Below are 23,498 nucleotides of genomic sequence, written 5' to 3'. Positions count from 1 at the left end.
GTATTCTGCTAACAGCCTTCAGATAAAGATGTAGAACTCTCAGCTTCTGCACATTCCTGCCTGAATGCTACCATGTTCCCTCCTTGATAATAGACTGAACTTCTGAATCTGTAACCCAGCCCTAATTAAACAGTGTCCTTTATAAGAGTTGCTTTGTTCATGATGTCTATTCACAGCAGTAAAACCCTAGTCAAAACACCCTGTTCTCAGGGAAAAGGCAAAGCAAGACAAGGCATGACAAGATAGATGACTGAGTAGTTAAGGACAGAGTTCGGTTCTCAGCACCCACATTAAGCAGCTCACATCTTAAGTTCTTCTGGCCTCCACATGCATGCACACACAAACATAACGAACACAAACATACACACACAAATAAATGTAAGAAAGGTAAAAACCAAACAGGGCAGGTGCTTGTTACTGGCAGCACTAGAAAGGAGAGCTAAGAAGAGCCCATCGCTGAGCACCAAAGACTGTGTGTAAATGAGCGTCAGGAATCTGAAGTCAAATCCTCAGGCACTTCACCAACTGAGCTATCTCCTCACCCCTTATGGTACTGTTACTGGTTTTGCTTATAACAGGATCTTCCTCTGTAGCATCACTGACCTGGAACCCACAATCCTCTGCAGTACTAGGATAACAAGTACTAGGATAACAATCCTCTGCAGTACTAGGATAATAAGTATGCACTAACCACCACACACAACTATATTTTAATTTTATACATGGAATAATCATTCAAAGTGGAATATTCTATTACCTATATTCATTGCCAACAGCAAAGAAACAATAGCTTACTCTGACAACTGTTCACGCCTCCTACCCTCTGGAAGTCATTTTTACATGCATTTATTTGCCCACAACCCAGTAAGTGCTACTGTGATCCCACTTAAAACTGCAAAAAACTGTTAGACCATCTTATCAAATGGCTACTAAGCAAAAAGACTATGAAGAGAATCTGACTCCCAATGTGAGATTGAAGTGAAAACTTATGGGTTCTTTGGAAAGTCAATTGTGTTAGATGGTGTTTTGCTGGAGCAAACAAGTAAAGGAGTGTTTTCCTGAAGTGGACACAGGTGAAAGGATGTTTTACTAAGACAGACTTGTAAAGGAAGGAGTCACTAAAGCAAACACAGGAGGGAGAATATTCTGCTAAAGCAAGAATGTGAAAGGACACATGATGAAGGATTCTTTGCTAATGACAGGAATGTATTAGTCAGTCTGCCTTACATTGTATAACTGAGCCCTATTTGTCAGGACTCCATTGAGAGAAATGCACCAAAAATCTTCCGGTGGTATGCTGCAGCTTCTTGCTGCTTCCACATCCTTGGGTTTATTGGCAGGGTGATGTCATCTAAGACAGATGCACAAGCTGAGGCAGGACTTGTGGCGGACACGTGATACTTGGAGGAGTATAGATAAGAGTCCACAGTCTGTGAGCGGGGCTTGCTTGCAGAGCTAGTTCTGCATCACTTCTTGGTCTTGCTTCTTTGCTGATCTTCACTTTGTTGAGGGGCATTGTCCCTGCTGGTCCAAATCCCTCCTGCTGACTGACTTCTTGCCCATTGATTGAAGCCTGGCTGTTCCTGCTAAGCTGTGCTACCACTGCTGTCTGAACTGGACTACCAGTACATCCATGAAGTGTTTGTGAGTGGATCAAGGTGCTGCTGCTGACCTGTGAACTCAACCACTGATCTCCTATGCAGATGGGATTTGCTCCAAAGAACCATTCCTAAACAGGTCCACTTGTATCATAATAACCTTTCTTTTCTATTACTTCTGGTGAGTGAGAGAGAAGGAAGGCTAAAGCATTTAAGAGCCATCATTCAAAGTAGTCATTGAAAAATATTGAAGCTACACTATATACTACAGAAAAATATTGCCAGTCCACAAACATCATACTGTCAAAAAATGAAGTGTTCTCCAACCCACTGCTCATCCCATTTATGACTCTATCTATCTATCTATCTATCTATCTATCTATCTATCTATCTATCTATCTACCTACCTACCTACCTACCTATCTATGGGGAGGACCAGATGCCCGTGTCATAGTGCACATAAGGAGGTCAAAAAAATTTTAAGGAAGTCAGTGTTCTCTTACCTTGTGAGTGCTAGAGCAACTCTGGTTGTCAGGATTGGCAAGAGCATCCACCTCAGCCTCCTAAGTTGGGATTGCAGGTGTGCATTCCTACCAATATCTTCCTTTTGGGGGTGATGGGAGGGGACTAGAGATTGAAGTAGGTCCTTGTACATGTTAGGCAAGAGCTCTATCATTGAGCTACATTTCCAGCTTTCCATCTAACATATTTTGACTATTATTTCATTTTGAACTTTTTTTTTTGACAAGGCTTTTCTTTCAAAACTGCTGTTTGAATATTGTTTGTTTTATGTCATAGCTCAAAAGTTTAACCCAAAAAGGCATAAATGTTGGGGCCTGATTAGATGGCTCGGTAGGTATGTGCATTTACTGTGCAAATATGGGGGTATGAATACAACAAAAAGAAAGTAGGCATTTCTTCTCCTTTCCTCAGACACCATCCCTTACTCAGCTTCTCACTAGACTTTTGCAATCAAGCAATTCCTGGCCAAGAAACAAAAGCGCAATCATCCTACTCCCCAATGGATTCATGAAAACTGATAATACAAGGTATAAGGAGAACGGAGCGAGGTCTGCAAGGACTCACACATAATGGCATTGACTGAGGAACTGAACATTTTTAATCTCTTTAACTTGAGGGTCTGATTTGCTATTGTTATTTGTTCCACATGGCCTAATTGGCTTGTTCAGTAATAAAGTGTAAGAACAACAGCAGCAGCAACCACAAAGCATCATGGTCCCACACAACTGTAACCCTGACAAGGGGTCCTGGGAGCTCTGGTCATCTAGCTGAAGCAGCTTCAGTGAGAGATCCTGTCTCAAGGGAACACAGCAGACAGAGCGTGCATGAGAGAAGAGAGCTGACCGCTTGTTTCTGCATGCATGAAGGTGGGCACCCATAACCAGCATACTCATGTGCATGTAACACACTCATATGCATATACATACAAGGTTTTGTAAACACTCCTTTTTTGATAAGAGAACTTTACATAGGAGTTCATCTTCTAGAATATACCCATGTGTACAGAATAGTCAAGACTGTTCACTACAAGGCAATAATAAACTTGATAATCAATTAAATGATTATGACAAGGGAATGATTAGTTAAGATGCCTTTAATCAGTTTTAAGCCTGTTTCTCTACTGGGATGTCATAAACACTATTGTCCACAGATGTGAAAACCACAAAGCAAAAAAGCAGCTTTCATTCCCAGCACCCATGGTACCTCATAGCCATCTGTGTTTTAGGAAATATGATGTCATTGTCTGATCTCCAAAGGCACCAGGCACACATGTGGTGTACATGCATATATTCCAGAATGAAGCCTAGGTCCTCTACAACTGCAAAAAATGAGCCATCTCTTCAGCCCTGGTATTAACTATCATTTGGCTGAACAATATTCTATTAGTGGCCAAAAAAAAAAAAAAATTAAAAAAATCATTGAAAAGCACACTGTGATGTGTTTAATTCTGATGACTTGTTTATGTGTTTGTTTAATCATCAATACGTATAAACAAATGAGGACAACTGTTCACAGGGAGAACAGGCTTACACTTTATCCACAAGCAGCCAATCACCTATGCCTTCCAAAGAAACAGTCACAACCACTTTCAGTCACATGGGCACTTTTCTACTTATAACCAAAAAACTACAAGTGTGTGTGTGTGTGTGTGTGTGTGTGTGTGTGTGTGTGTGTGTGTATGTGTGTGTATCAAACTTTCTGCAAAGGATAAAAGACTGGGCTAGAGAGAGTACAGTGGTTAAGAGTGCTTGCTGCCTGGAAGCAGATATAGCTGTCACCTGGGAGGCTCTGCTAGTGCATGACAAATACAGAGCAGGACACTCTCAGCCAGACATTGAACTGAGCACAGGGTCCCCAATGGGGGAGCTAGAGAAAGGACCCAAGGAGCTGAAGGGGTTTTCAACATCATAGGAGGAACAATTTGATCCACCCAGTACTCCCACAGTTCCCAGGGACAAAACCATCAACCAAAGAGTACACGTGGAGTTACCTGTGGCTCCAGAGGCATAGGCAGTAGAGGATGGCGTTGATGGACATCAAAGGGAGGAGAGGCCCTTGGTCCTGGAAAGGCTCAATAGCAGGGTGGGGGAATGCTGGGACAGGGAAGCAGGAGAGGGCTGATTAGAGAACAAGGGGAGGGGAGATGTATTATGAGACTTTCTGGGAGGGGGGTGAGACCAGGAAAAGGGACAACATTTGAAATGTAAATAAAGAATATCTTTAAAAAAAAAAAAAAAGAGTGCTTGCTCTGCAAAGCCTACTGGCCTGAGTGTAAATTCCCAGCATCCATAGAAAAGTCAAGTGTGGCTCCACATACCATATTCCAAAATGGCTGGTAGGGAAATCCATACACAAATGGATCCTGAGAGCACAGTGGCTATCTGGCCTAGCCAAAAAGGACATTTTCCTTCTAGTTCAGTGAGAGACCTTGTCACAATAAAAAAAAAGGTTCAGAGGCTACTGAAGACAGTAACATCCTGCTCTAGCCTCTACATGAATGCCCATGTACACTGGCACTACTTATGTGCATGCCCATACCACATACAAAACCCAATAGATACAAATAAGTATAAAGGGATTTAATATTTTGACACCTAAATGAGTTGTTGTTTCTATTACCATTAAAGCATAGCAAATAAAAAGTGATTTGGGATTCTATCTTCTGCCCGCCTGCCTGCCCGCCTGCCTGCCGGCCTGCCTGCCCACCTGCCTGCCCGCCCGCCTGCCCACCTGCCTGCCCGCCCACCTGCCTGCCCGCCCGCCTGCCTGCCTGCCTGCCCGCCTGCCGAGTAAAGGTCTCTCCTATATAATTCAGGTTGGCCTAGGACTGGAACTATTCTACCCTCCATCTCCTGAGTGCTGGCTTTAGAATCTCATAACCATCCTTCACAGCTTTTGTTTAGTTTAGTTATTCTTTTAATATGGCGCTGGATGTCTTTTAAAGAATATAACAGTGTTCTGCATGTCCTTGTTATTTTATATTTTATACAGGTTTAGAGTTGAAAATATGTATACAATGTAACTCTGTAGCTGGGCATTATGGTGCACATCTTTCATCTCAAGACAAAGGCAGAGTTTCAGTTTTCCTGAGTTACATAGTGACACCCTGTCTCAAACACAAACAAAAGTAACCTTGCAATTACAGTAATAATGATTTTATAACAGGTTCACTTGCATTAGAAGTAATAGTAATTTAAGTATATACACTTCAGAGCTGAGGACATAGCTCAGTTGGTTCAGCACCTGCTTAACATTCACAAAGTCCTAGGTTCAATCCTCAGCATCCCATAAACTAGGTATGAGGGCTCATATCAGAAATTCTAGCACTAAAGACATAGATACAGGAGGATAAGAAATTCTGTCATCCTTAACTATAACAGCTGTTTGGAAGCAAGACTGTGACACATGGGGCCCTGTCTAAAAGGCAAAGAAGAGATTATCATATTGAATAGTTAACAGAATTTTGGGGGGTTTTGTTTGTTTGTTTGTTGTTTTTGTTTTTAAAGGCAAGCTCTCACTTTTTTAAAAAGGCTAGCCAGGAACTCACAGAAATCCAGTGTCCTCTGTCTCTGAACAGAGACTGAATGGTTACCTTTTGAAACTATCTTGTTAGAATGCCTTGTTTCCAAATCAATAATACATACCTAGCATATACAGCATGCACTTAGGTATCCTTTAGTTATACTTTTGAAAAATGGCCAAGCTAAGTTTGTGCATGTATGTATGTTTCAAGGTTCAATTAAAAAACAATGGGGCTAGTTTTTGGTTTATGGAGACAGGGCTTCTCTGTGTAGCCCTGGCTGTCCTGAAACTTGATCTGATCTGTAGATCAGACTGGCCTCAAACTCAGAGATCCACCTGCCTCTACCTTCCACGTACTAGGACTATACTATGGGCCTGTATCACCACCACTTCTAAATTCATTTTTTGTAAATAACATACTGCAAGGTTTTATGTGGTGGAGAAATGTAACTAGTAAGTCTGGAGAAATAGTTCAGTTGTTCAAGTGCTTGTCCAGTGGGGCAGAAATGTGTCTATGATCCCAACGACAGAGGGGAGGCTCCCAGAAGCTTGCTGGCCAGCCAGTCTAGCTGAAATCCTTGAGCTTCAGGTTCAGTGCCTTGTCTCAAAAATGAGGTAGAGAGAGGCTAGAAAAAGGACCAGTGAGTAAAGCAATTACCATGCAAATATGGAGACCTGAGTCAAAAGTCTAGAACCCATGTCAAATACAAGCACAACTGTGCATCTAGTAGATGGGAAGACAGAATTCCTGGAAGTTCATGGGCTAGCTAGCTTAGTTTATTCAGTAGCAAATAACAAATGAGACTCTGTCTGAAACAAGGTATAAGTTGTCCTCTGACCTCCACATGGGGGTATGACCATATCTGCACATATATGCACACACATACATGTCCATATATACATGTGTGTATATACACACATACACACGCACACACAAGCACAACTAATGCCACCTGAGAACAGGCTAACAGCCCTCTATATTGTCTCACAATTTTTACTTTAAAAGAGAATATACGGGGCTGGAGAGATGACAGTTAAGAACACTGACTGCTCTTTCAGAGGTCCTGAGTTCAATTCCCAGCAACCACATGGTGACTTACAACGAATCCAATGCTATCTTCTGGTGTGAAAACAGTGACAGTGTACTCATATAAATAAAATTAATAAATCTAAAAAAAAAAAAAAAAAAAAAAAGCGAGAAAGACAAACTAGAGAGCTAGCATGAGAGGTGGCTCAGGTTAACAGTTCCTATCATGAGTTTGGGACCAGAACGGTCTACATAGCAAGTTCCAGGATAAGGCAAACATTGAGACCCTGTCTCAATACATACATACATACATACATACATACACACACACACACACACACACATGCATACATACATACATACATTTCTATTATCTATTCTAGTATCTATTGTGTTGGTTTATAAAAATTTTAAATGAAACAAACCTTGCCAGGCAGTGGTGGTGCATGCCTGTAATCCCAGCACTTGGGAGGCAGAGGCAGGCCGATTTCTGAAGCCAGCCTGGTCTACAGAGTGAGTTCCAGGACAGACAGGGCTACACTGAGAAACCCTGTCTTGAGCAAACAAAACAAACAAAAGAAACAAATCTTGAGCCTAGGTATGGTTCACTTGGTGGACTGCTTATAGCACTTGGGAGACAGAGACAGGAGGCTCAAAGGAACTCTCTTTGTTATTGTATTTTAACATTATCAAATACTCTTCAGTAAAAATGCTGAGGATCCTCAAGCCTTTGATGATATAACTCAAATTGGTTTTTATAAATGTTATAGACTGTACTATATTACTGTTTATATTCTAAACAAATGTGTACCTTTTGGGGGTGTGTTTTTATCTTATGTGTTTGGGTCTTTTCATTTTATGTACCATGTGTATACATTGACTGTGTAGCCGGAAGAAGACATCAGGTGCCCTGGGACTAGCATTAAAGACAGTTGTGAACCTCCATGTGGGTGCTAGCAATCATGTCCTGTCTTTTGGAAAAACAGTAAGTGTTCTTGGCTGCTGAGGCATCTCTCCAGCCCCAGAAGTACATATACACACGCATATCTCATTCATAACTGGAACTGAGGGCTGAACTTAGAGATAAATGCCTATACCCAATAGCAATCAAAAGGTTGGTGCATTAAGGTAAAGAATTTTGATGCCAGCCTTGGCTAAACAATGAGTTCAAGGCCAGCATGGGATATATGAAACCATGTCTCAAAAAAGTTAAATATCAAGAAAGATTAATCACATAACCTTGCCAATCTAATACCACTTGAGAAGAAAACGTTCAGCATCATCTTCCAGAATAATAAGGCAAACGCTCCATTAAATCCTACCAAGCTTATCCCACAGCAGCAGTAGTAGCAGTGGCACAAGAAGAAATAAAAAGAGGCATGGCTCAACAGTTAAGAAAAGTACTGGCTGCTCTTCCCGAGGACCCAGTTTCAATTCCTAGTTCACACAACTGTCTGTAACTCCAGTTCCAGGAGATCTGGCATCTTCACACAGACATACATGCAGGCACATAAATATAAATAAAAATTTAAATATATAAATAAAATGTTTGATAAATACAATAGCTATTAAGATCCCTTTAATCCCTGTATCCAGGAGAGGCAGGCAGACCCCTGAGTTCAAAGTCAGCCTAGTCTAAATATCAAGGTCCAAGACAGCCAAGACTATGGAGAAACCCTGTTTCAAAAAACGAAAATTTTAAAATTTAAATTAAAAAGTCTCCTTGCAATGCTCTGACAAGTTCTACAGCTATGAGAATCTGCATACACATACGGGGGAGTGGGGGGGGAGTTCTCGGGCCGGCGCACTCATGTGTGTGCACGCGCGCGTGTGTGTGTGTGTGTGTGTGTGTGTGTGTGTGTGTGTGTGTATACACACACACACATTGAGAGGAAGGGGAGGGGAATGGAGGGGGAGGGAGAGAAGAAAAGAGGGAGGGAGGGAAGGAAGGAGGGAGAAAATAATAATAAGTGAAGGAGATGGATTGAAGGAAGCTCCATTAAAGAAAGTAGATCCGACAGACAGCAGCCACCTTAAAAAAGTGGACTGGATTTCTAAAGCACAGACCTGGAATCCTACTTCTACGAAGCCAGCAGAGACTGCCTGCTTGGTTAACTCTTTGCTAACCATGTACTTTCCCTCTACTGTTTAATTCAAAACAAACCAAGAAGTGCAGCTTATGGCTTTATAATGTTTAAACTAAAGAGGTTTGTTGGAAGTCCGGGACATAAAACAAAGGGAAACAACTACATCTTTCCAACATCTCGCTTCACCAAATGAGAACTTCACTGAGGTTAACCCCTTCAGTAAATCCTTCCCAACCCACTATTATCACATGAGAAGTCAAAGTGATCTTTGATTTGTACCACTAACACCCACTAGGGTTCTACTCCACTACAGCAGACTCTTCCATTTAACAGTGGAAGCTTTTCACTTTAAAAGTCTTAAAATGTTCTAACTAGTTTTTTCTTCTTCCTCGGATCTACAGCTATTTATCATATTGTTAAATAAAAGGTTTAGGAACAAGCACCAACAACTACAACAATTATCCTTCTGTTCAATAAACAGCTTTTCCACCTTTCTTATCCTTAATGAAGCTGCTTAAATGTTTTATTGCTCCTAGCACTTAACAATACACCACTGCTACCAAAAAAAAAAAAAGGGAAGGAAAAAGAAACCTGATATTGTCTGCTTTTTGTTGTTCTAATATCTAATAAACTAGCTTAAATTATGACTTAAATAATCATGGTCTTAAGGAACCAAAGAATTCTTTTAAAATAAAGTTTTAAAGATTAGGGGTCAGGCTCTAACCTCTCACACACCCCAGGTAAAGAATTATCTTCATTTGTCCCAAGACTCTGAACCATCCTACCCTGACATTACTTTCCACAAAAATATTCTAGTCTAAAACATTACAATTAACTCATAAAACCTTATAATGATAAAATCCAAGGAGTTAAGATTTAAAACAAAATTAAGACAGCAGATTGCTACACAGCCACTGACGGCACACACTGACAGATGCTTATACAAAGACATAGCCAAGGATAAACCCATGCTTTGAAGCATATGAAAACCACTGCAAAAAAAAAACAAAACTATTTTTTATCATGAAAAAAAATTAAATGGCATCCCAAAGAAACATCTACAATGAACTGGGTAATTATTTTAATATGTTCGGAAAACACAATGCAAAACTTCATACTCCTTCTTTCCATGTGACATAATCATTCTCAAATAAAAATAAAATCCTACAAGTTTGAATCAAAAGACTTTTTTCCTAGTTAAATAAATTTACACTAGTCATTAGAACAAGTATATTACAAAAAAAGGTGGGGGGGCTTTAATAAAAATAGAAACTGGTGGTAGAGTGTGGTTACACATACCTTTAATCCTAAAGGGGGTGGGGGACAGAGGCAAGTACATCTCTAGGTTCAAAACCAGCCTGGGTCTATGAATCGAGTTATGTCAGAGCTTATGCCTGAACCATATAGTAAGATCCTATCCCCTTCAAAAAATAGAATACAACAAACAAATACACACTCTTAGGCTGGAGAGATGGCATAGCAACTTGTAGTGCTAAACTCCTGAAATTCTAGTTCCAAGGCTTCCAACATCCATTACCCTCTTGTGGCCTCCACAGGTACGTAAAAATGTGTAACATATTCATATTCTCTCTATATTCATAGCCCCCCACACACACAAATTAAACATTTTAGACTTTTAATACTAGGTTTTAATAAAAATAATGCACATGAGAGCCAGAGATGTGGAACCTCAGATAAAGAGACCTGCTATCAAAGCCTGATAAACAAAGTTCTGTTCCTGGATCTCGGCTCACATGCAAGAAAGAACCAACTCCCTGACCCAATATACAATTAATAAAAAATAAAAAAGCATGTCTATTTAATAGGCTTCCTCATACAATCCCTTTGGTTTCATGCCCTTCTCTATGGCACAATGAAGATGCTGCACAGGGGCATAATCTGTATTCCAGAGCCTTGTCGCAGCAGGATTAATGATGATTGGCTTTCCCCACCTTCTCACTTCTCACTCATGCCATGCATGCTTCTCTTCTCTTCCTCCTCCAACAAACTCCTAAAATTCTAAATATTACCTATAGACAAATAGTATGGACATCTTTAAGGAGAGTGTGTCAAATATTCTGTGGAAGCTTGAGGCTCTATCTAGTTAGCAACTAGAAACAGACAAGAAAAGGAGTTACAGAAAAGCAGGGCATAGATGCTAGAAGCAATAAATAAATAAATAAATAAATAAATAAATAAATAAATAAATAAATAAATGTTTATCTGTGACTTTCCAAACACTCAAATTTTTTTTTATTAAAACCATGAAATAATTAAAAGTTGGGCCAGTTAGGCAGCTCAACAACAAAAGGCACTGGTTGAAAGCCTGACAAAATGAATTTGAACCTGAAATCCACAGGGATAAAGAATCAACTCCACCAACTTGTCTCTGACCTCTATAAGTCCCCAACACACACAAATAAATTTTTAAAAGATTAATGAAAGTTAAAAATATGTGTGTGTGTGTGTGTGTGTGTGTGTGTACACATTTTAAAGCTTAAAGTAGGCAAGCAAGACAACTTATGAACTAGAAGAGTAAAGCAGTCAGACCTTTGAGTTCCAGTCCTTAAGTACTTCAATGTGAGGTCCCATCTTTGAAAAGTTTAAACTAATTGTTAAGAAAAAGAATTTCTCAGTAAATTAGGAAATTGTATTCATTAAAAATATAAATTACAAGCCGGGGTGGTGGCGCACACCTGCAATCCCAGCACTCTGGGAGGTAGAGGCAGGTGAATTTCTGAGTTCAAGGCCAGCCTGGTCTACAGAGTGAGTTCCAGGACAGCCAGGGCTGTACAGAGAAACCCTGTCTCAAAAAAAAAAAAAAAATCCAAAAAACAAAAAAACAAAACAAAAACAAAACAAACAATATATATGTGTGTGTATATATATATATGTATGTATATATACATACATATATATATATATATTTTTTTTAAACAGGCAAACTGCCACTATTGCTGGTTTTCCGCCAGAACTAGACAGCAAGACCCTATTGCTGAAGATACCAATGTTCTAGTTAAAGGACAGTTTAAAAAGAAAGTTAGAACTAGTATCAGAGTTTCTTTTCTGCTGCACAGAGGCTACTAAAGAAGCACTGACATCAAATCTTCAGTCACCTGTGGCACCTACATGCTATGCTGCTACCCAGACTTTATGGAGGTAAGCAAGCATTTTCTCATTGACTTTGAGGCCTGCTCCACATCTAGTACTATAAACTAAAGCCCATGATGGAGGAGATTATAGGCCCTAGTTGGCAGAGTCACTGTTGTTTTGCTAAATGGACATGTTCTGTCAATCAAAATGTCCTCTAAATATGTATGCTTGTGCCCACAAAATAATGCTGCTTTTAGCTTTCATTGGAGGAAACTTCTTGCAGTGACAAAGGCAAACTGCAGAGACTTGTACAAAGAATAAATGACTACTGAAGGTCATAAATGGGACATCTCTCTCTATCACCCCCCTCCAAAGCTTAGGAAATATCAACGAAGGTATTCCCCAGTGGAGGGAGTAGAGGTTGCGGAACACTATCTTTCAAGCATGACAGAGCAGTTGTACTCTTGAACTCATAGCAGCTGTATTAATTAAGCAAGACCTGCAGAAGACTGAGGCCTGTCCACACCCTGCCACGAGGGCAGGAAAGGCTCCTGAGGTACTCTTGCCCAATGATCAGTTAATAGTTGCCGGGCAGCAGGGGAAAAAACCTTTTCTTTAGTGGTGTAACTCTACATTCATCTCTCGGAAGCAACTATAATGCAATTGACTGAGTCATCCAAAAAAAAAAAAAAAGAAAAAAAAAGACATGGCTGTAGAAGAGGGATCAGTTAGGAAGAGGAAGAGGAAGAGGAAGGAAGAGACACTGGGTACGGATGATAAAAATGTTCTGTAGTTGTATGTATGAATGGTCATAATGAGACTGGGCATGGTGCCACATGTCTTTAACCCCACCACTAAGGAGGCCAAGGCAGGGAGGATCTCTGTGAGTTTGAAACCAACCTGGTATGTATGCACAGTGAGCTCCAAGCCAGCCAGGACTACACAGACAGAAACCCTGTCTCAATACAGCAAAGGCAGGGAAGAAAGGAAAGGAGAGGGAAGGAAAGAAGAGGGAAGGGGAGGGGAGGGGAAAGGAGGGAAGGGGAGGGGAGGGGAGACGGACAGGACAGGACAGGACAGGACAGGACAGGAAAGGAAAGGAAAGGAAAGGAAAGGAAAGGAAAGGAAAGGAAAGGAAAGGAAAGGAAAGGAAAGGAAAGGAAAGGAAAGGAAAGGAGGGAAAATATCATGAGGAAATATTATTATTATGATGATGATGATGTATAGTTTTTACATACACACACACTTAGTGGGGCTGGAGAGATGGCTCAGTGCTTAAGAGCACTAGCTGCTTCTCCATAGGACCTGGGTTCAATTCTCAGCACCCACATGAGAGGTCACAACTGTCTGCTTTAACCCCAGTCATAGCTGATTCAACAACATCTTCTGACCTCCAAGGGCACCAGTGATACACATATAGTACACAGGCATAAATTCAGGCAAGAATGACATACATTCAGGCAAAATACTTACACATAAAAACAAAATTAAATTAAAATGTTTGAAGCATGAGGTGTGGCACACTTTAATCCCAGCACTCTAGAAGCAGAGGAAGGCAGATCTGTGAGAGTTCAAGGCCAGTAGGGTCTATAAAGTTAGTTCCAGGACAGCCAGCACTGCATAGTGAGACCCTGTCTCAAAAACCCTAAAAAATAAAAAGGCCACCAAGATGGTTCTGCCGATAAAGGTATCTGCTGTCAAGCCTGAGGAAATTTGTTCAATCCCCTGGGCCCAGCATGGTGGAAGAAGATAAAGGAATCCAAGGAGTTGTCTCTGACCTCTACACACAAACATCAGCACACACAAACACTGACCCACACATGTACATGCTTACACAAAGTGAATGAACATAGTAACTTAAAAAAAAAAAATGAAGAAAAAAATGGACCAGAGAGATAGCTCAGAGGGGAAAGGCACTTATTACCCAAGCCTGGAGACCTAACTAAGTTCAGTTCCCAAAACTCATGTAAATATGGAGAGAACGGACTCCACAGTTTTTCTCTGACCTCCACTGGTATGGTACTCCATGGGACATATGCCCACACACACAGCCAGCACAAACACAATGAAAACAACCAGAAAGGAAAGAGCTGGAAAAGCAGATCAAATGAGCTGTTTCTCTATTAAGAGTAGCATAGAACATTGTAGCACACACCTTTAATCCCAGCACTAGAGAGGCAGAGGCTGGCTGATCTCTGTGAGTTTGAGACCAGGCTGATCTACATACTGAGTTCCAGGACAGCCAAGGCTACAAATAGACCCTGTTTCCAAAAAAAAAAGATAATCTAGCTAATATTTTTAAAAATAAAATAAAATCAAAAATCCTGGACATAGTGTTTGTTGCAGACCTTTCTTTAATCCCAGCAGAGGTAACTTGGGTCTACACAGTGAGTTCCAGGACAGTAAGATGCTGTCTTGAAAATAAACAAATAAGTAAGTAAACAAATGAAAAAAATTATATCACAGTACAATCCTAACTTAGGCTAATCCTTTAAAACTGAAACACTAGGGGGCCAGAGAGTTGGCTCAGCAGTTAAGAGCACTGACTGCTCTTCCAGAGGTCCCGAGTTCAATTCTCAGCAAACACATGGTGACTCACAACTCTCTGTAATGGGATCTGAAGTCCTCTTACGATGTGTCTAAAGACAGCTACAGTGTACACACATAAATAAAGTAACTCTTTAAAAAAAAAAAAAAAGGAGGCTGCCGGTGGTGGCGCGCAAGTCCTGAATCCCAGCACTTGGGAGGCAGAGGCAGGCGGATTTCTGAGTTTGAGGCCAGCCTGGTCTACAGAGCAAGTTCCAGGAAAGCCAGAGCTATACAGAGAAACCCTGTCTTAAAAAAAAAAAAAGGAACTGAAACCCTACTTCAACCGAAGTTCAGGTCACTCTTACCAGGTACCCACAGAGACCTTGAAAGATGTAGCCTATTTGAGAGCATACTCTTACCAGGTAGGAAAAAAATGTCCTGATATGGATTAGCATCAGCAACTATAATCGCTTCTCGGCCTTTTGGCTAAGATCAAGTGTAGAATCAGCAACTATTAGGATTGGAAAATATAATGGGACTTCATAGACATTTGATTAAAAACTCTAGTAATAAGAAAAGTCTAAACACTTCTCCTAAAACTATCAATGCATCCTTTGCTTTGATTGTTTCCCAACAGCAGCAAAGGGCCAGCAGAAAGATCACAAGACATCTGGTAAGCACACAGGCTACTGGCAGTGTCAGCAGACTCAACCGCTCCTGCCTGCCCAGGAAGAAAGGAGATAAGGAGCTCAACAGACAGGTAAAGAAAGGCTTGCCATCGGCTTTAAATCTGTCCTTCCAACCCCCAGGACCCGTGTGATGATGAAGAACCAACTCCCACAAGAGAAAGAGTTTAAGGAGAAGAGAAACAAGCATAATTGACAATACCTTTAATCCCAGCACACTGGAGGATGAGGTAGGTAAACCTCTGTGAGTTCAAGGACAGTCTGGGCTAAATAGACAGACTTAAAAAAAAAGAGAGAGAGAGAGAGAGCCGGGCGGGAGGCAGAGGCAGATCCCAGCACTCTGGGAGGCAAAGGTAGGCAGATTTCTGAGTTCAAGGCCAGCCTGGTCTACAGAGTGAGTTCCAGGACAGCCAGGGCTATACAGAGAAACCCTGTCCAAAAAAGAAAAAGAAAAAAAAAGAAAAAAAGGAAAAAGAAAAAAAGAAAAGAAGGAAGGAAGGAGAAAAGGGAAGGAAAGAAAAGACAGAGTGAGAGCTAACTACAGCTAACTTCAGGAGTAAAGGGTTACCGAAGAGGCTAGTGAGTGGACAATATAGAAAAGACATGCAAAGTAAGAGCAATGTAGTCAAGGGTAAGGGAAGACAGTTCCGAATATAAGGCACTGGGGGGAGAAATCCACACTTCATCAATGGTCAAGACAGGGTTTCTCTGTGTAGACCTGGCTGTCCTGGAACACAGTCTGTAGACCAGGCTGACCTCAAACTCAGAAATTGGCCAGCCTCTGCCTCCCAAGGATTGGTATTAATGGCATGTCCCACTATGCCTTGCTAAATATATTCTTAATTATATGTAAGGAACTGCTGTTTGTGAAATTTTAGAATCTTTATCACCTTATCTCTATCCACTTTCAATGTACTTTCCTGGATAAAACAGTAAAAACCGCACTTGTATAAATCCATTACCCAGTCTTTTGAAATAGGACAATATCCATTTAAAAAAAAAAAATGTACTCCAGGCTGGACAGATGCCTCAGCAGTTAAGAATACTGGCTGCTCTTCCAGAAGTCCTGAGTTCAATTCCCAGCAAACATAGGACGTCTTCTGGCATCCAGATGTACATACAGAAAGGGTGCTCATGTGCATAAATAAAACTTTAGCAGAGCCATAGAGGCACATGTCTTTAGTCCCTACACTTGGGAGGCAGAGGCAGACAGATCTCTGAGTTCAAGGTCAGCCAGGGCTATACAGAGCAACCTGTCTCAAAAAACCAAACATACAAACAAATAGCTTCCTTTGAACATTATCTGTTGAGTTCTTTCCTAGGGGGAAATGTAATAATGCTGTCCTTAATTCCTAAAATGGTCTCCTCTAGAACTCAGCTTTGAGGAAAAACAACCTATGTCACCTGTACATCCAAAATGGACCTCATTCAGAACACTTCGACTTTAGAGGAAATTTACTTATCCAATGGGTTATGGATATGCTTGGAGTAGAGGTCACTGACCTCCCTCCTTAAACTGTAGAAAACTTGTATATCTAGATTTATTTACACATTCTTCCTTGGAAACAGATGTATAAATAAACCTTTAACCTCTGAAAACATTTGGAGACACATTTAACTGACACAAACTATGCTGATAAAATTCAAATCAAGCAATTTTCTTTGATACCTGCTGCTCTACTCTGGCTTATATAATACTAATAAACAGATGAACTGCTTAGTATATATCAGACACTATCCTAAGTACTCACCACAAAAACCTCCCTATTTTGAGGTAGGTTCTCACTAAGTTGCCCAAGCTGGTCTTGCACTCATTGTGAAGGCTAGTTTTGAACTTGGGAGCTAGAAGATCCTGGGCAGATGTCATACAGACCCTAAGAGAACACAAATGCCAGCCCAGGCTACTACACCCAGCAAAACTCAAAATTATCATAGACAGAGAAAACAATATATTCCACGACAAAACCAAGTTTACACAAAGGATAATAGATGGAAAACATCAGTACAAGGAGGGAAACTACACCCTAGAAAAAGCAAGAAAGTTATCTTTCAACAAACCCACACAAACATAATTCCACCCCTAACAACAAAAATAACAGGAAGTAGCAATCACTTTTCCTTAAGATCTCTTAATATGAAGAATAATATTACCAACATATCCTAATCGATTGAAATTCAAAAGTATGAGGAATTAGAAATGTGTTGGCTGTCACCCAATGGTCTCTCTAATTTGGTAATTGGAGAAATATGTCCAATATTGTACAATCCATACAACTGTACACTTTCTGCTTGCTTATACATCATAGTGTCTTGCTGTGTACCACATAATGGTCTTGAAATCATGCCTCTACTATCTCAGCCTCTCTATTAGTAGGATTGTTTATTTGATGTTTTCACATGATACTATGGTTTTCAGAACAGCTTACATATTTCAAAATTATTTATACAGCCAAAAGAAATGTAGACAAATAATTTGGGAGGTGGCTTGTAAGAGAACAAAGAGTGAGACTGAATGTTTTGCTTGATATTTATAATTATTATATCATTTTTGAAGATGATCTTATAAGTTACTTTTTCTGAGATGAATGCTTTTCAAAATTATCACGGCCAATGAACCAGAATCTTACCCTCAACTAATGTCTGTGCTACCCTCCAAGCAAAATAATTGTTCATTGAAACAGTTGATGAATAACTTCATGGACAGACCATCTTAATACACACACCATTTCTTAAATGAATGTAACCCGTTCCCTGTGGGCTGAGAATGATGACAATCACTCAAGTCAGATAGCTTTGACCATAGCAGGAAATCTGTATCCAAATAATGAATTTATTCATTAAATACATTCATTAAATGTTTCTACAATTCATTCCTTGGTGCAGGAGAACTGTCAACTCTTAGCTTAGCTACGATGGAGGTAAAATCCTTTGGGGATATGAGGGACACTGAAGTAGAGCCTTACTACAATGAACTCCAATGTCTAAAAATTGTTCTTATTTTGGGTTTGTACCACAGAGTAAGAGCCAAGACTATAAGCTTTACTAAAAACAAAGAAACCAACAAAAAGATGTTATCATTTTATGTTCATTTAATAACATGTCTATCATTTTTATGATTGGTATAAAAATATATATTGTGTTGAATATAATAAAAGTAAAAGCCAGGCAGTGGTGGCGCACGCCTTTAATCCCAGCACTTGGGAGGCAGAGGCAGGGGGATTTCTGAGTTTGAGGCCAGCCTGGTCTACAGAGTTCCAAGACAGCCAGGGCTACACAGAGAAACCCTGTCTGGAAAAACCAAAAACCAAAAAAAAAAAAATAAAAAATAAAAATAAAAAAAATTAAAAAAAAATTAAATATCTAATAAGGATGCTGATGGCATGATGCGACAAAAATCCTGACAAATCTACAAAACTAACAGCATTAAGTGGGTTTTATTAATAGAAACAGGATCCATAAACAAACAACTGCACTTTCTATGCCTCGTGCAATGATTTATAAAAACAATTTTAAAAAGAATTAAGAAGCTGGGTACAGTGGCACACACTTTTAACCTCAGTGCTCCAGAGGTTGAGGCAGGTGGATCTCTGTGACTTGGAGCCAGCCTGAGACCAGATTAGTCACTGCCACAGTAAACTCCAAGCCAGCCAGAGCTATGGAAAGAGACCTTGTCTCAGGAAAAGGAGGAAGAGGGACGGGTGAGGAAGGACCAAGGTTGGATCCTAGCACCTCCATGGCAGCTCATGATTGTAACACCAATCCCTAAAGAAGCCTCTTCTGGCCTCCACAGGTATCAAGCAGGTACATAGTACACAGGCAGGTAAAATGCTTGTACATATGAAATAAAACCATTTTTAAAAACAGTATAAGGAAGAGGAGGAAGAGGAAGGAGAGAAGGAGAAAGGAGAAGAACAAAAGGAAGAGGAAAAAGAAGAAAAGAATAAAAAAGAAAAATCACACACAATTAGGACCATCCCAGTAGTGTACCCCTTTAATCCCCGGTAGACAAGCAGAACACAATGCCTTCAAGGCCAGCCAGGGTTACACTGTGACCTAAAACAACAAAACCAAAAAACAAATGAAAACTATCTTTTTGCTTTTTGCTTTTCAACACAAGGTTTCCCTGTGTGGTTCTGGCTGTCCTGGAACTCTCACTGTGACCAGGCTAGGCTGGCCTCAAACTCAGAGATCCAGGAGAAAGGGCATCATTTTCTTCCAATAGTATAGTAGCCGATAAACTGTCCATACTCAAAATTAGACATCTCACCCACATCTGTGCAAGCAAGCGACTACATTTTGTGACCACAAGACGTGAAAGTAGGAAGAGTATTTTATTTGTTAAGAAGATGAGCAAGAGCCGGGAATGAGGGTGAAACTAACTAGAATTTACTTAGCTGCACTAAGATGCTGCTAAAGCAAAGAAAAGAAAGCAAAACAGAAGTTACTTAGAGGGGCTGAAGAGATGGCTCAGCGATTATGATCACTGACTGCTCTTCCAAAGGTCCTGAGTTCAAATCCCAGGAGCCACGTGGTAGCTCACAACCATCCGTAACGAGATCTGACGCCCTCTTCTGGAGTGTCTGAAGACAGCTACAATGTACTTACATATAATAAATAATAAAATAAATAAATAAATAAATAGCTTTTTTAAAAGTTACTTTGATATGCTTTTTTTTTCTATGCTAGAATCAAACCAAGCTCCTCATACCTGCTAAGCAAAGATCCATCATTTAGTACTAATAACCAAGCAATGGGGGCTGGAGAGGTGGCTCAGCGGCTACACTGACTGAAGTTTCTGAGTTCAATCCCAGCAACCACATGGTGGCTCACAACCATCTGTAATGCGATCTGACTCCCTCTTCTGGAGTGTCTGAAGGCACACATACAGTAAACTCATATATAATAAATATGTAAACATAAATAAACAAATAAACCAAGCAACAGAATCACTAGTTATGGCTTTACTATCCCTGCCAAGATGATTTTTCTAACAGATATATTTCTACTGTTTAACATCCTCAATAACTCTCTATTGCCCATGGTAAAAAAAAAAAAAAAGTGAAGCCCCAATTTTATCCCTTCCTTCTCCTTCCAATAAAGCATGTGTTTATTTAAAAACCAGGGCCATGGTTAGATATGTCTTTGCAACCAAGACTGTCCTAAAGCAGCCCCTTTACCTGTAAAACTAGGTCTGACAATTCTGCCCTAAGTGATTAAATATCGAATGATGTGACTTTCAGAAAACACAACAAGTGTCTATCAAATACCAGCCACATACCAGTTTCTCATTCCCACACACACCCATCACCTAGTTAGTTCTCTTCAGCAATGTTATCATTTAAGACTTCAGAGAGCCTGGTTTCGGTGGGTCATGCCTGTAGTCCCAGCATACTGAATGAAGACTAAGGCAGGAGAATTTCATCAAGTTCAAGGCTAGACTGGGCTACAATGAGAAACCTTTTCTTTTCTTTTTACCTTTTTATTGATTCTTGTGAATTCCATATCACGTACCACAATCTCATTCATCTTCCCATTCCTCCAAATCTGACCTCCACCCTTACAACCTCCCCCCAACAAAATAGAACAAAAAGATAAAAAATGAAAATCTGCCGGGTGGAGGCGCACGCCTGTAATCCCAGCACTCAGCACTCTGGGATTCGAGGCCAGCCCGATCTACAGAGTGAGTTCCAGGACAGCCAGGGCTTTCCAGAGAAACCCTGTCTCCAAAAAACCAAATCAAAAATAAATAAATAAATAAAATAAATAAAAATCTTGCCACAGAAGCTTTGATTTGTCACATTTTTTTCCTTAAAAATGCTCACTGCAATGAGTCTATAGTGTAGTAGAAGCCAGAGGCCTAGAACCAGACCAATGACTCCTCTCAGATATCCTGTTGTTACCGTTTGAATCTGCAGGACCCCTTCACAGATGGGGTAGCTGTTGGGGTGGGCCAGCTCAAAGCCCTGGATCTGGGCTTGGGTGGTAGCTGAGCTGGTAGCCCACCAGGCCAACTCTCCCACTGTGCTCAGGGGAGGATGGGCAGGGCCTACTCCCTTGCCTGCAGCCAGCAAGGGACAAGACAAACTCTCCCATGCCATGCCAATGTTACCAGAGCCAGCTCTAATGAACTCCAGACAGAGGTGCATGAGACCTTTTCTTTAAAAACCAATATAAAGGGGATAGGAGAACTCCCAGAAATAAGTGGTGTATACCAGTGTTTGGGAAGCTGACCTTGTATCAAGATCAGCCTGAAAAAAAAGAAAAAGAAAAAAGAAAAAGGCTGGGCAGTGGTGGCACTTGCCTTTAATCCCAGCACTTGGGAGGCAAAGTCAGGCAGATTTTCTGAGTTCGAGGCCAGCCTGGTCTACAGAGTGAGTTCCAGGACAGCCAGGGCTACACAGAGAAACCCTCTCTCAAAAAAAGCCAAGAAAAACAAAATAACAAAACAAAAAATCATTTACAGGGCTAAAGTCATGATGGGCTCAGCAGTTAAGAGCAATGGCTGCTTTCTCCAAGAGTCCTCAGTTCTTTGTGCTGCCTGCTACTGTGAGTCATTTTGCATTAACAGGCAATGAATTTCCACAGTGTGAGGAAGGACAGGTATTTTGTCTTACGCTGACCTCTCTGATACAGTGCTTCTTAGTTGACTTTGCCCAACATGTTCCCAGGGTGATTAACAAAAAAGAAGTAAGTAAACTCAAGTAAAGGTAACATTTATTTCTTCAGGAACATACTTAGGAAAAAGGAAAAAAAACAGATTTACTTTATTTTAGGCATGGACTCAATATCCCTGCCTAGCCTGGGGTCATGTAAATCAGGATGTCCTCAATCTCACAGCAATCCTCCTCTCGCCTTTGCCTCCAGGTGCTGGCATTACAGACCAGTGGCATCACACTTGGAAAAAAATTAAGTCACATATAATTTCACTACAATACACAGCAATTATAATATTTAACTCTTTCCTTCCACATGGCGGGGAGAGGGGGGCTGAATCTCAACAATAAAATCTCAATAATAAAGAGACAAAACCCAGGTTTACAAGATGTCTTAGTAGGTAAAGGCACTTGCTACCAAATGTCTGACCTGAGTCTGATACCTGGGCCCACATAGTAAAGAGAGAACCAATGCCCATACCTTGTCCTCTGTCATACCACACACATGCAGTAGCACATGTATATCCAAATACATGCATAATAAATAAAATTGCCAGGCAGTGGTGGCACACACCTTTAATCCTAGCACTTAGGAGGCAGAGGCAAGAAGGATCTCTGCGTTCAAGGCCAGCAAGATCTACAGAGTGAGTCCCAGGACAGCCAGGGTTACACATATATAACTTTTTTATTACAGTCCTAGATTCCCTTATAGCTACACTGGCCATATGACCACTACGACTATGTTCCACTTACATTCAAGCTTAAACATAAGGTGCCTTTAAAATATTTTTTCTAATTTATTATATGTCAGTATTTTACCTGCATGTGTATGCATACTACATGTATGTCTAGTACTCCTAAAGGTCAGAGGAGGGCATCAGATACCATGCAGCTCGAGTTATGGGTCACCATGAGATGGATAGAAATCTAATTTGGATCCTCTGAAATAATTAGTGCTCTTAACTCACACACACACACACACACACACCAGTGCATTTCTGAAACAGTGTTTCACTGTAGACCAGGCTGGCCTTTAAGAACAAGAGATCCTCCTGCCTATGTCTCCTGAGTGCTAAGCTACACACACACACACACACACACACACACACACACACACACAGCCAGTGCTGTTTTAAAGATCTGTACTCTCCTCTACTCTTCTTCATAGGACACAGATGTGATGACTGGGGCTCTAGTGAGCATCATGGAATCTTAAAGCAAATGCCATACCCTAGAAACACAAAGAAGGAGGGTCTCCAGTAGAGTGACTCTGCAGTGCAAAGACACTCTTCACCTACTTAGCTCCTAGTCTACAAAATTTGGTGTGAAAGAGAAATACATACTAGTTTAAGTCTCTAGTGTTCTTAAGTTTCTATTTTAAATGGGGGGTGGGGTGGGGTGGGAATGGACTGGAGAGGCAGATGGAAATGATGGCATACATCTTTAAACCCAGTAGTAGGGTGGCAGAGACTGGTGGGTCTCCCTCAAGATCAAGGCCATGCTTATCTACATAATGCCCTGCACAAAGGCAGGGATTAGAAGGAGAAGGACCACCTAGTTAGTCCTTACTGACACACCAGAACCAGAATAGAACCTAGTCCTCTCAATAAAGTGCAAAGGTTCACTGTATCACACATGCCCAAGTCAAAAAAAGGAAACTCCTACTAGTTTCATGTATTCAAAATTATTTTAGCTACTAGAAACTACCTAATTACAGACCAATGTATATTCATGTAACTATGTTTGAGACTGGATTTGAGACACTCTAGCCCGCATCCAAG

General features: G+C 40.6%; 1 protein-coding gene and 1 pseudogene across 11 annotated transcripts in view; one reads left to right on the top strand and one right to left on the bottom strand.

Moving 5' to 3' along the window:
• Kmt2c (lysine methyltransferase 2C) overlaps positions 1–23,498 on the bottom strand; it is a 227,668-nt gene that overhangs the window by 192,335 nt on the left and 11,835 nt on the right. The window lies entirely within an intron of this gene.
• LOC127679629 (uncharacterized) lies at positions 14,845–15,014 on the top strand (annotated as a pseudogene).

This window comes from Apodemus sylvaticus, chromosome 2, assembly GCF_947179515.1.
Source record: "Apodemus sylvaticus chromosome 2, mApoSyl1.1, whole genome shotgun sequence".
NCBI lineage: Eukaryota > Metazoa > Chordata > Mammalia > Rodentia > Muridae > Apodemus > Apodemus sylvaticus.
This window is presented reverse-complemented; position numbering and strand designations above follow the sequence as displayed.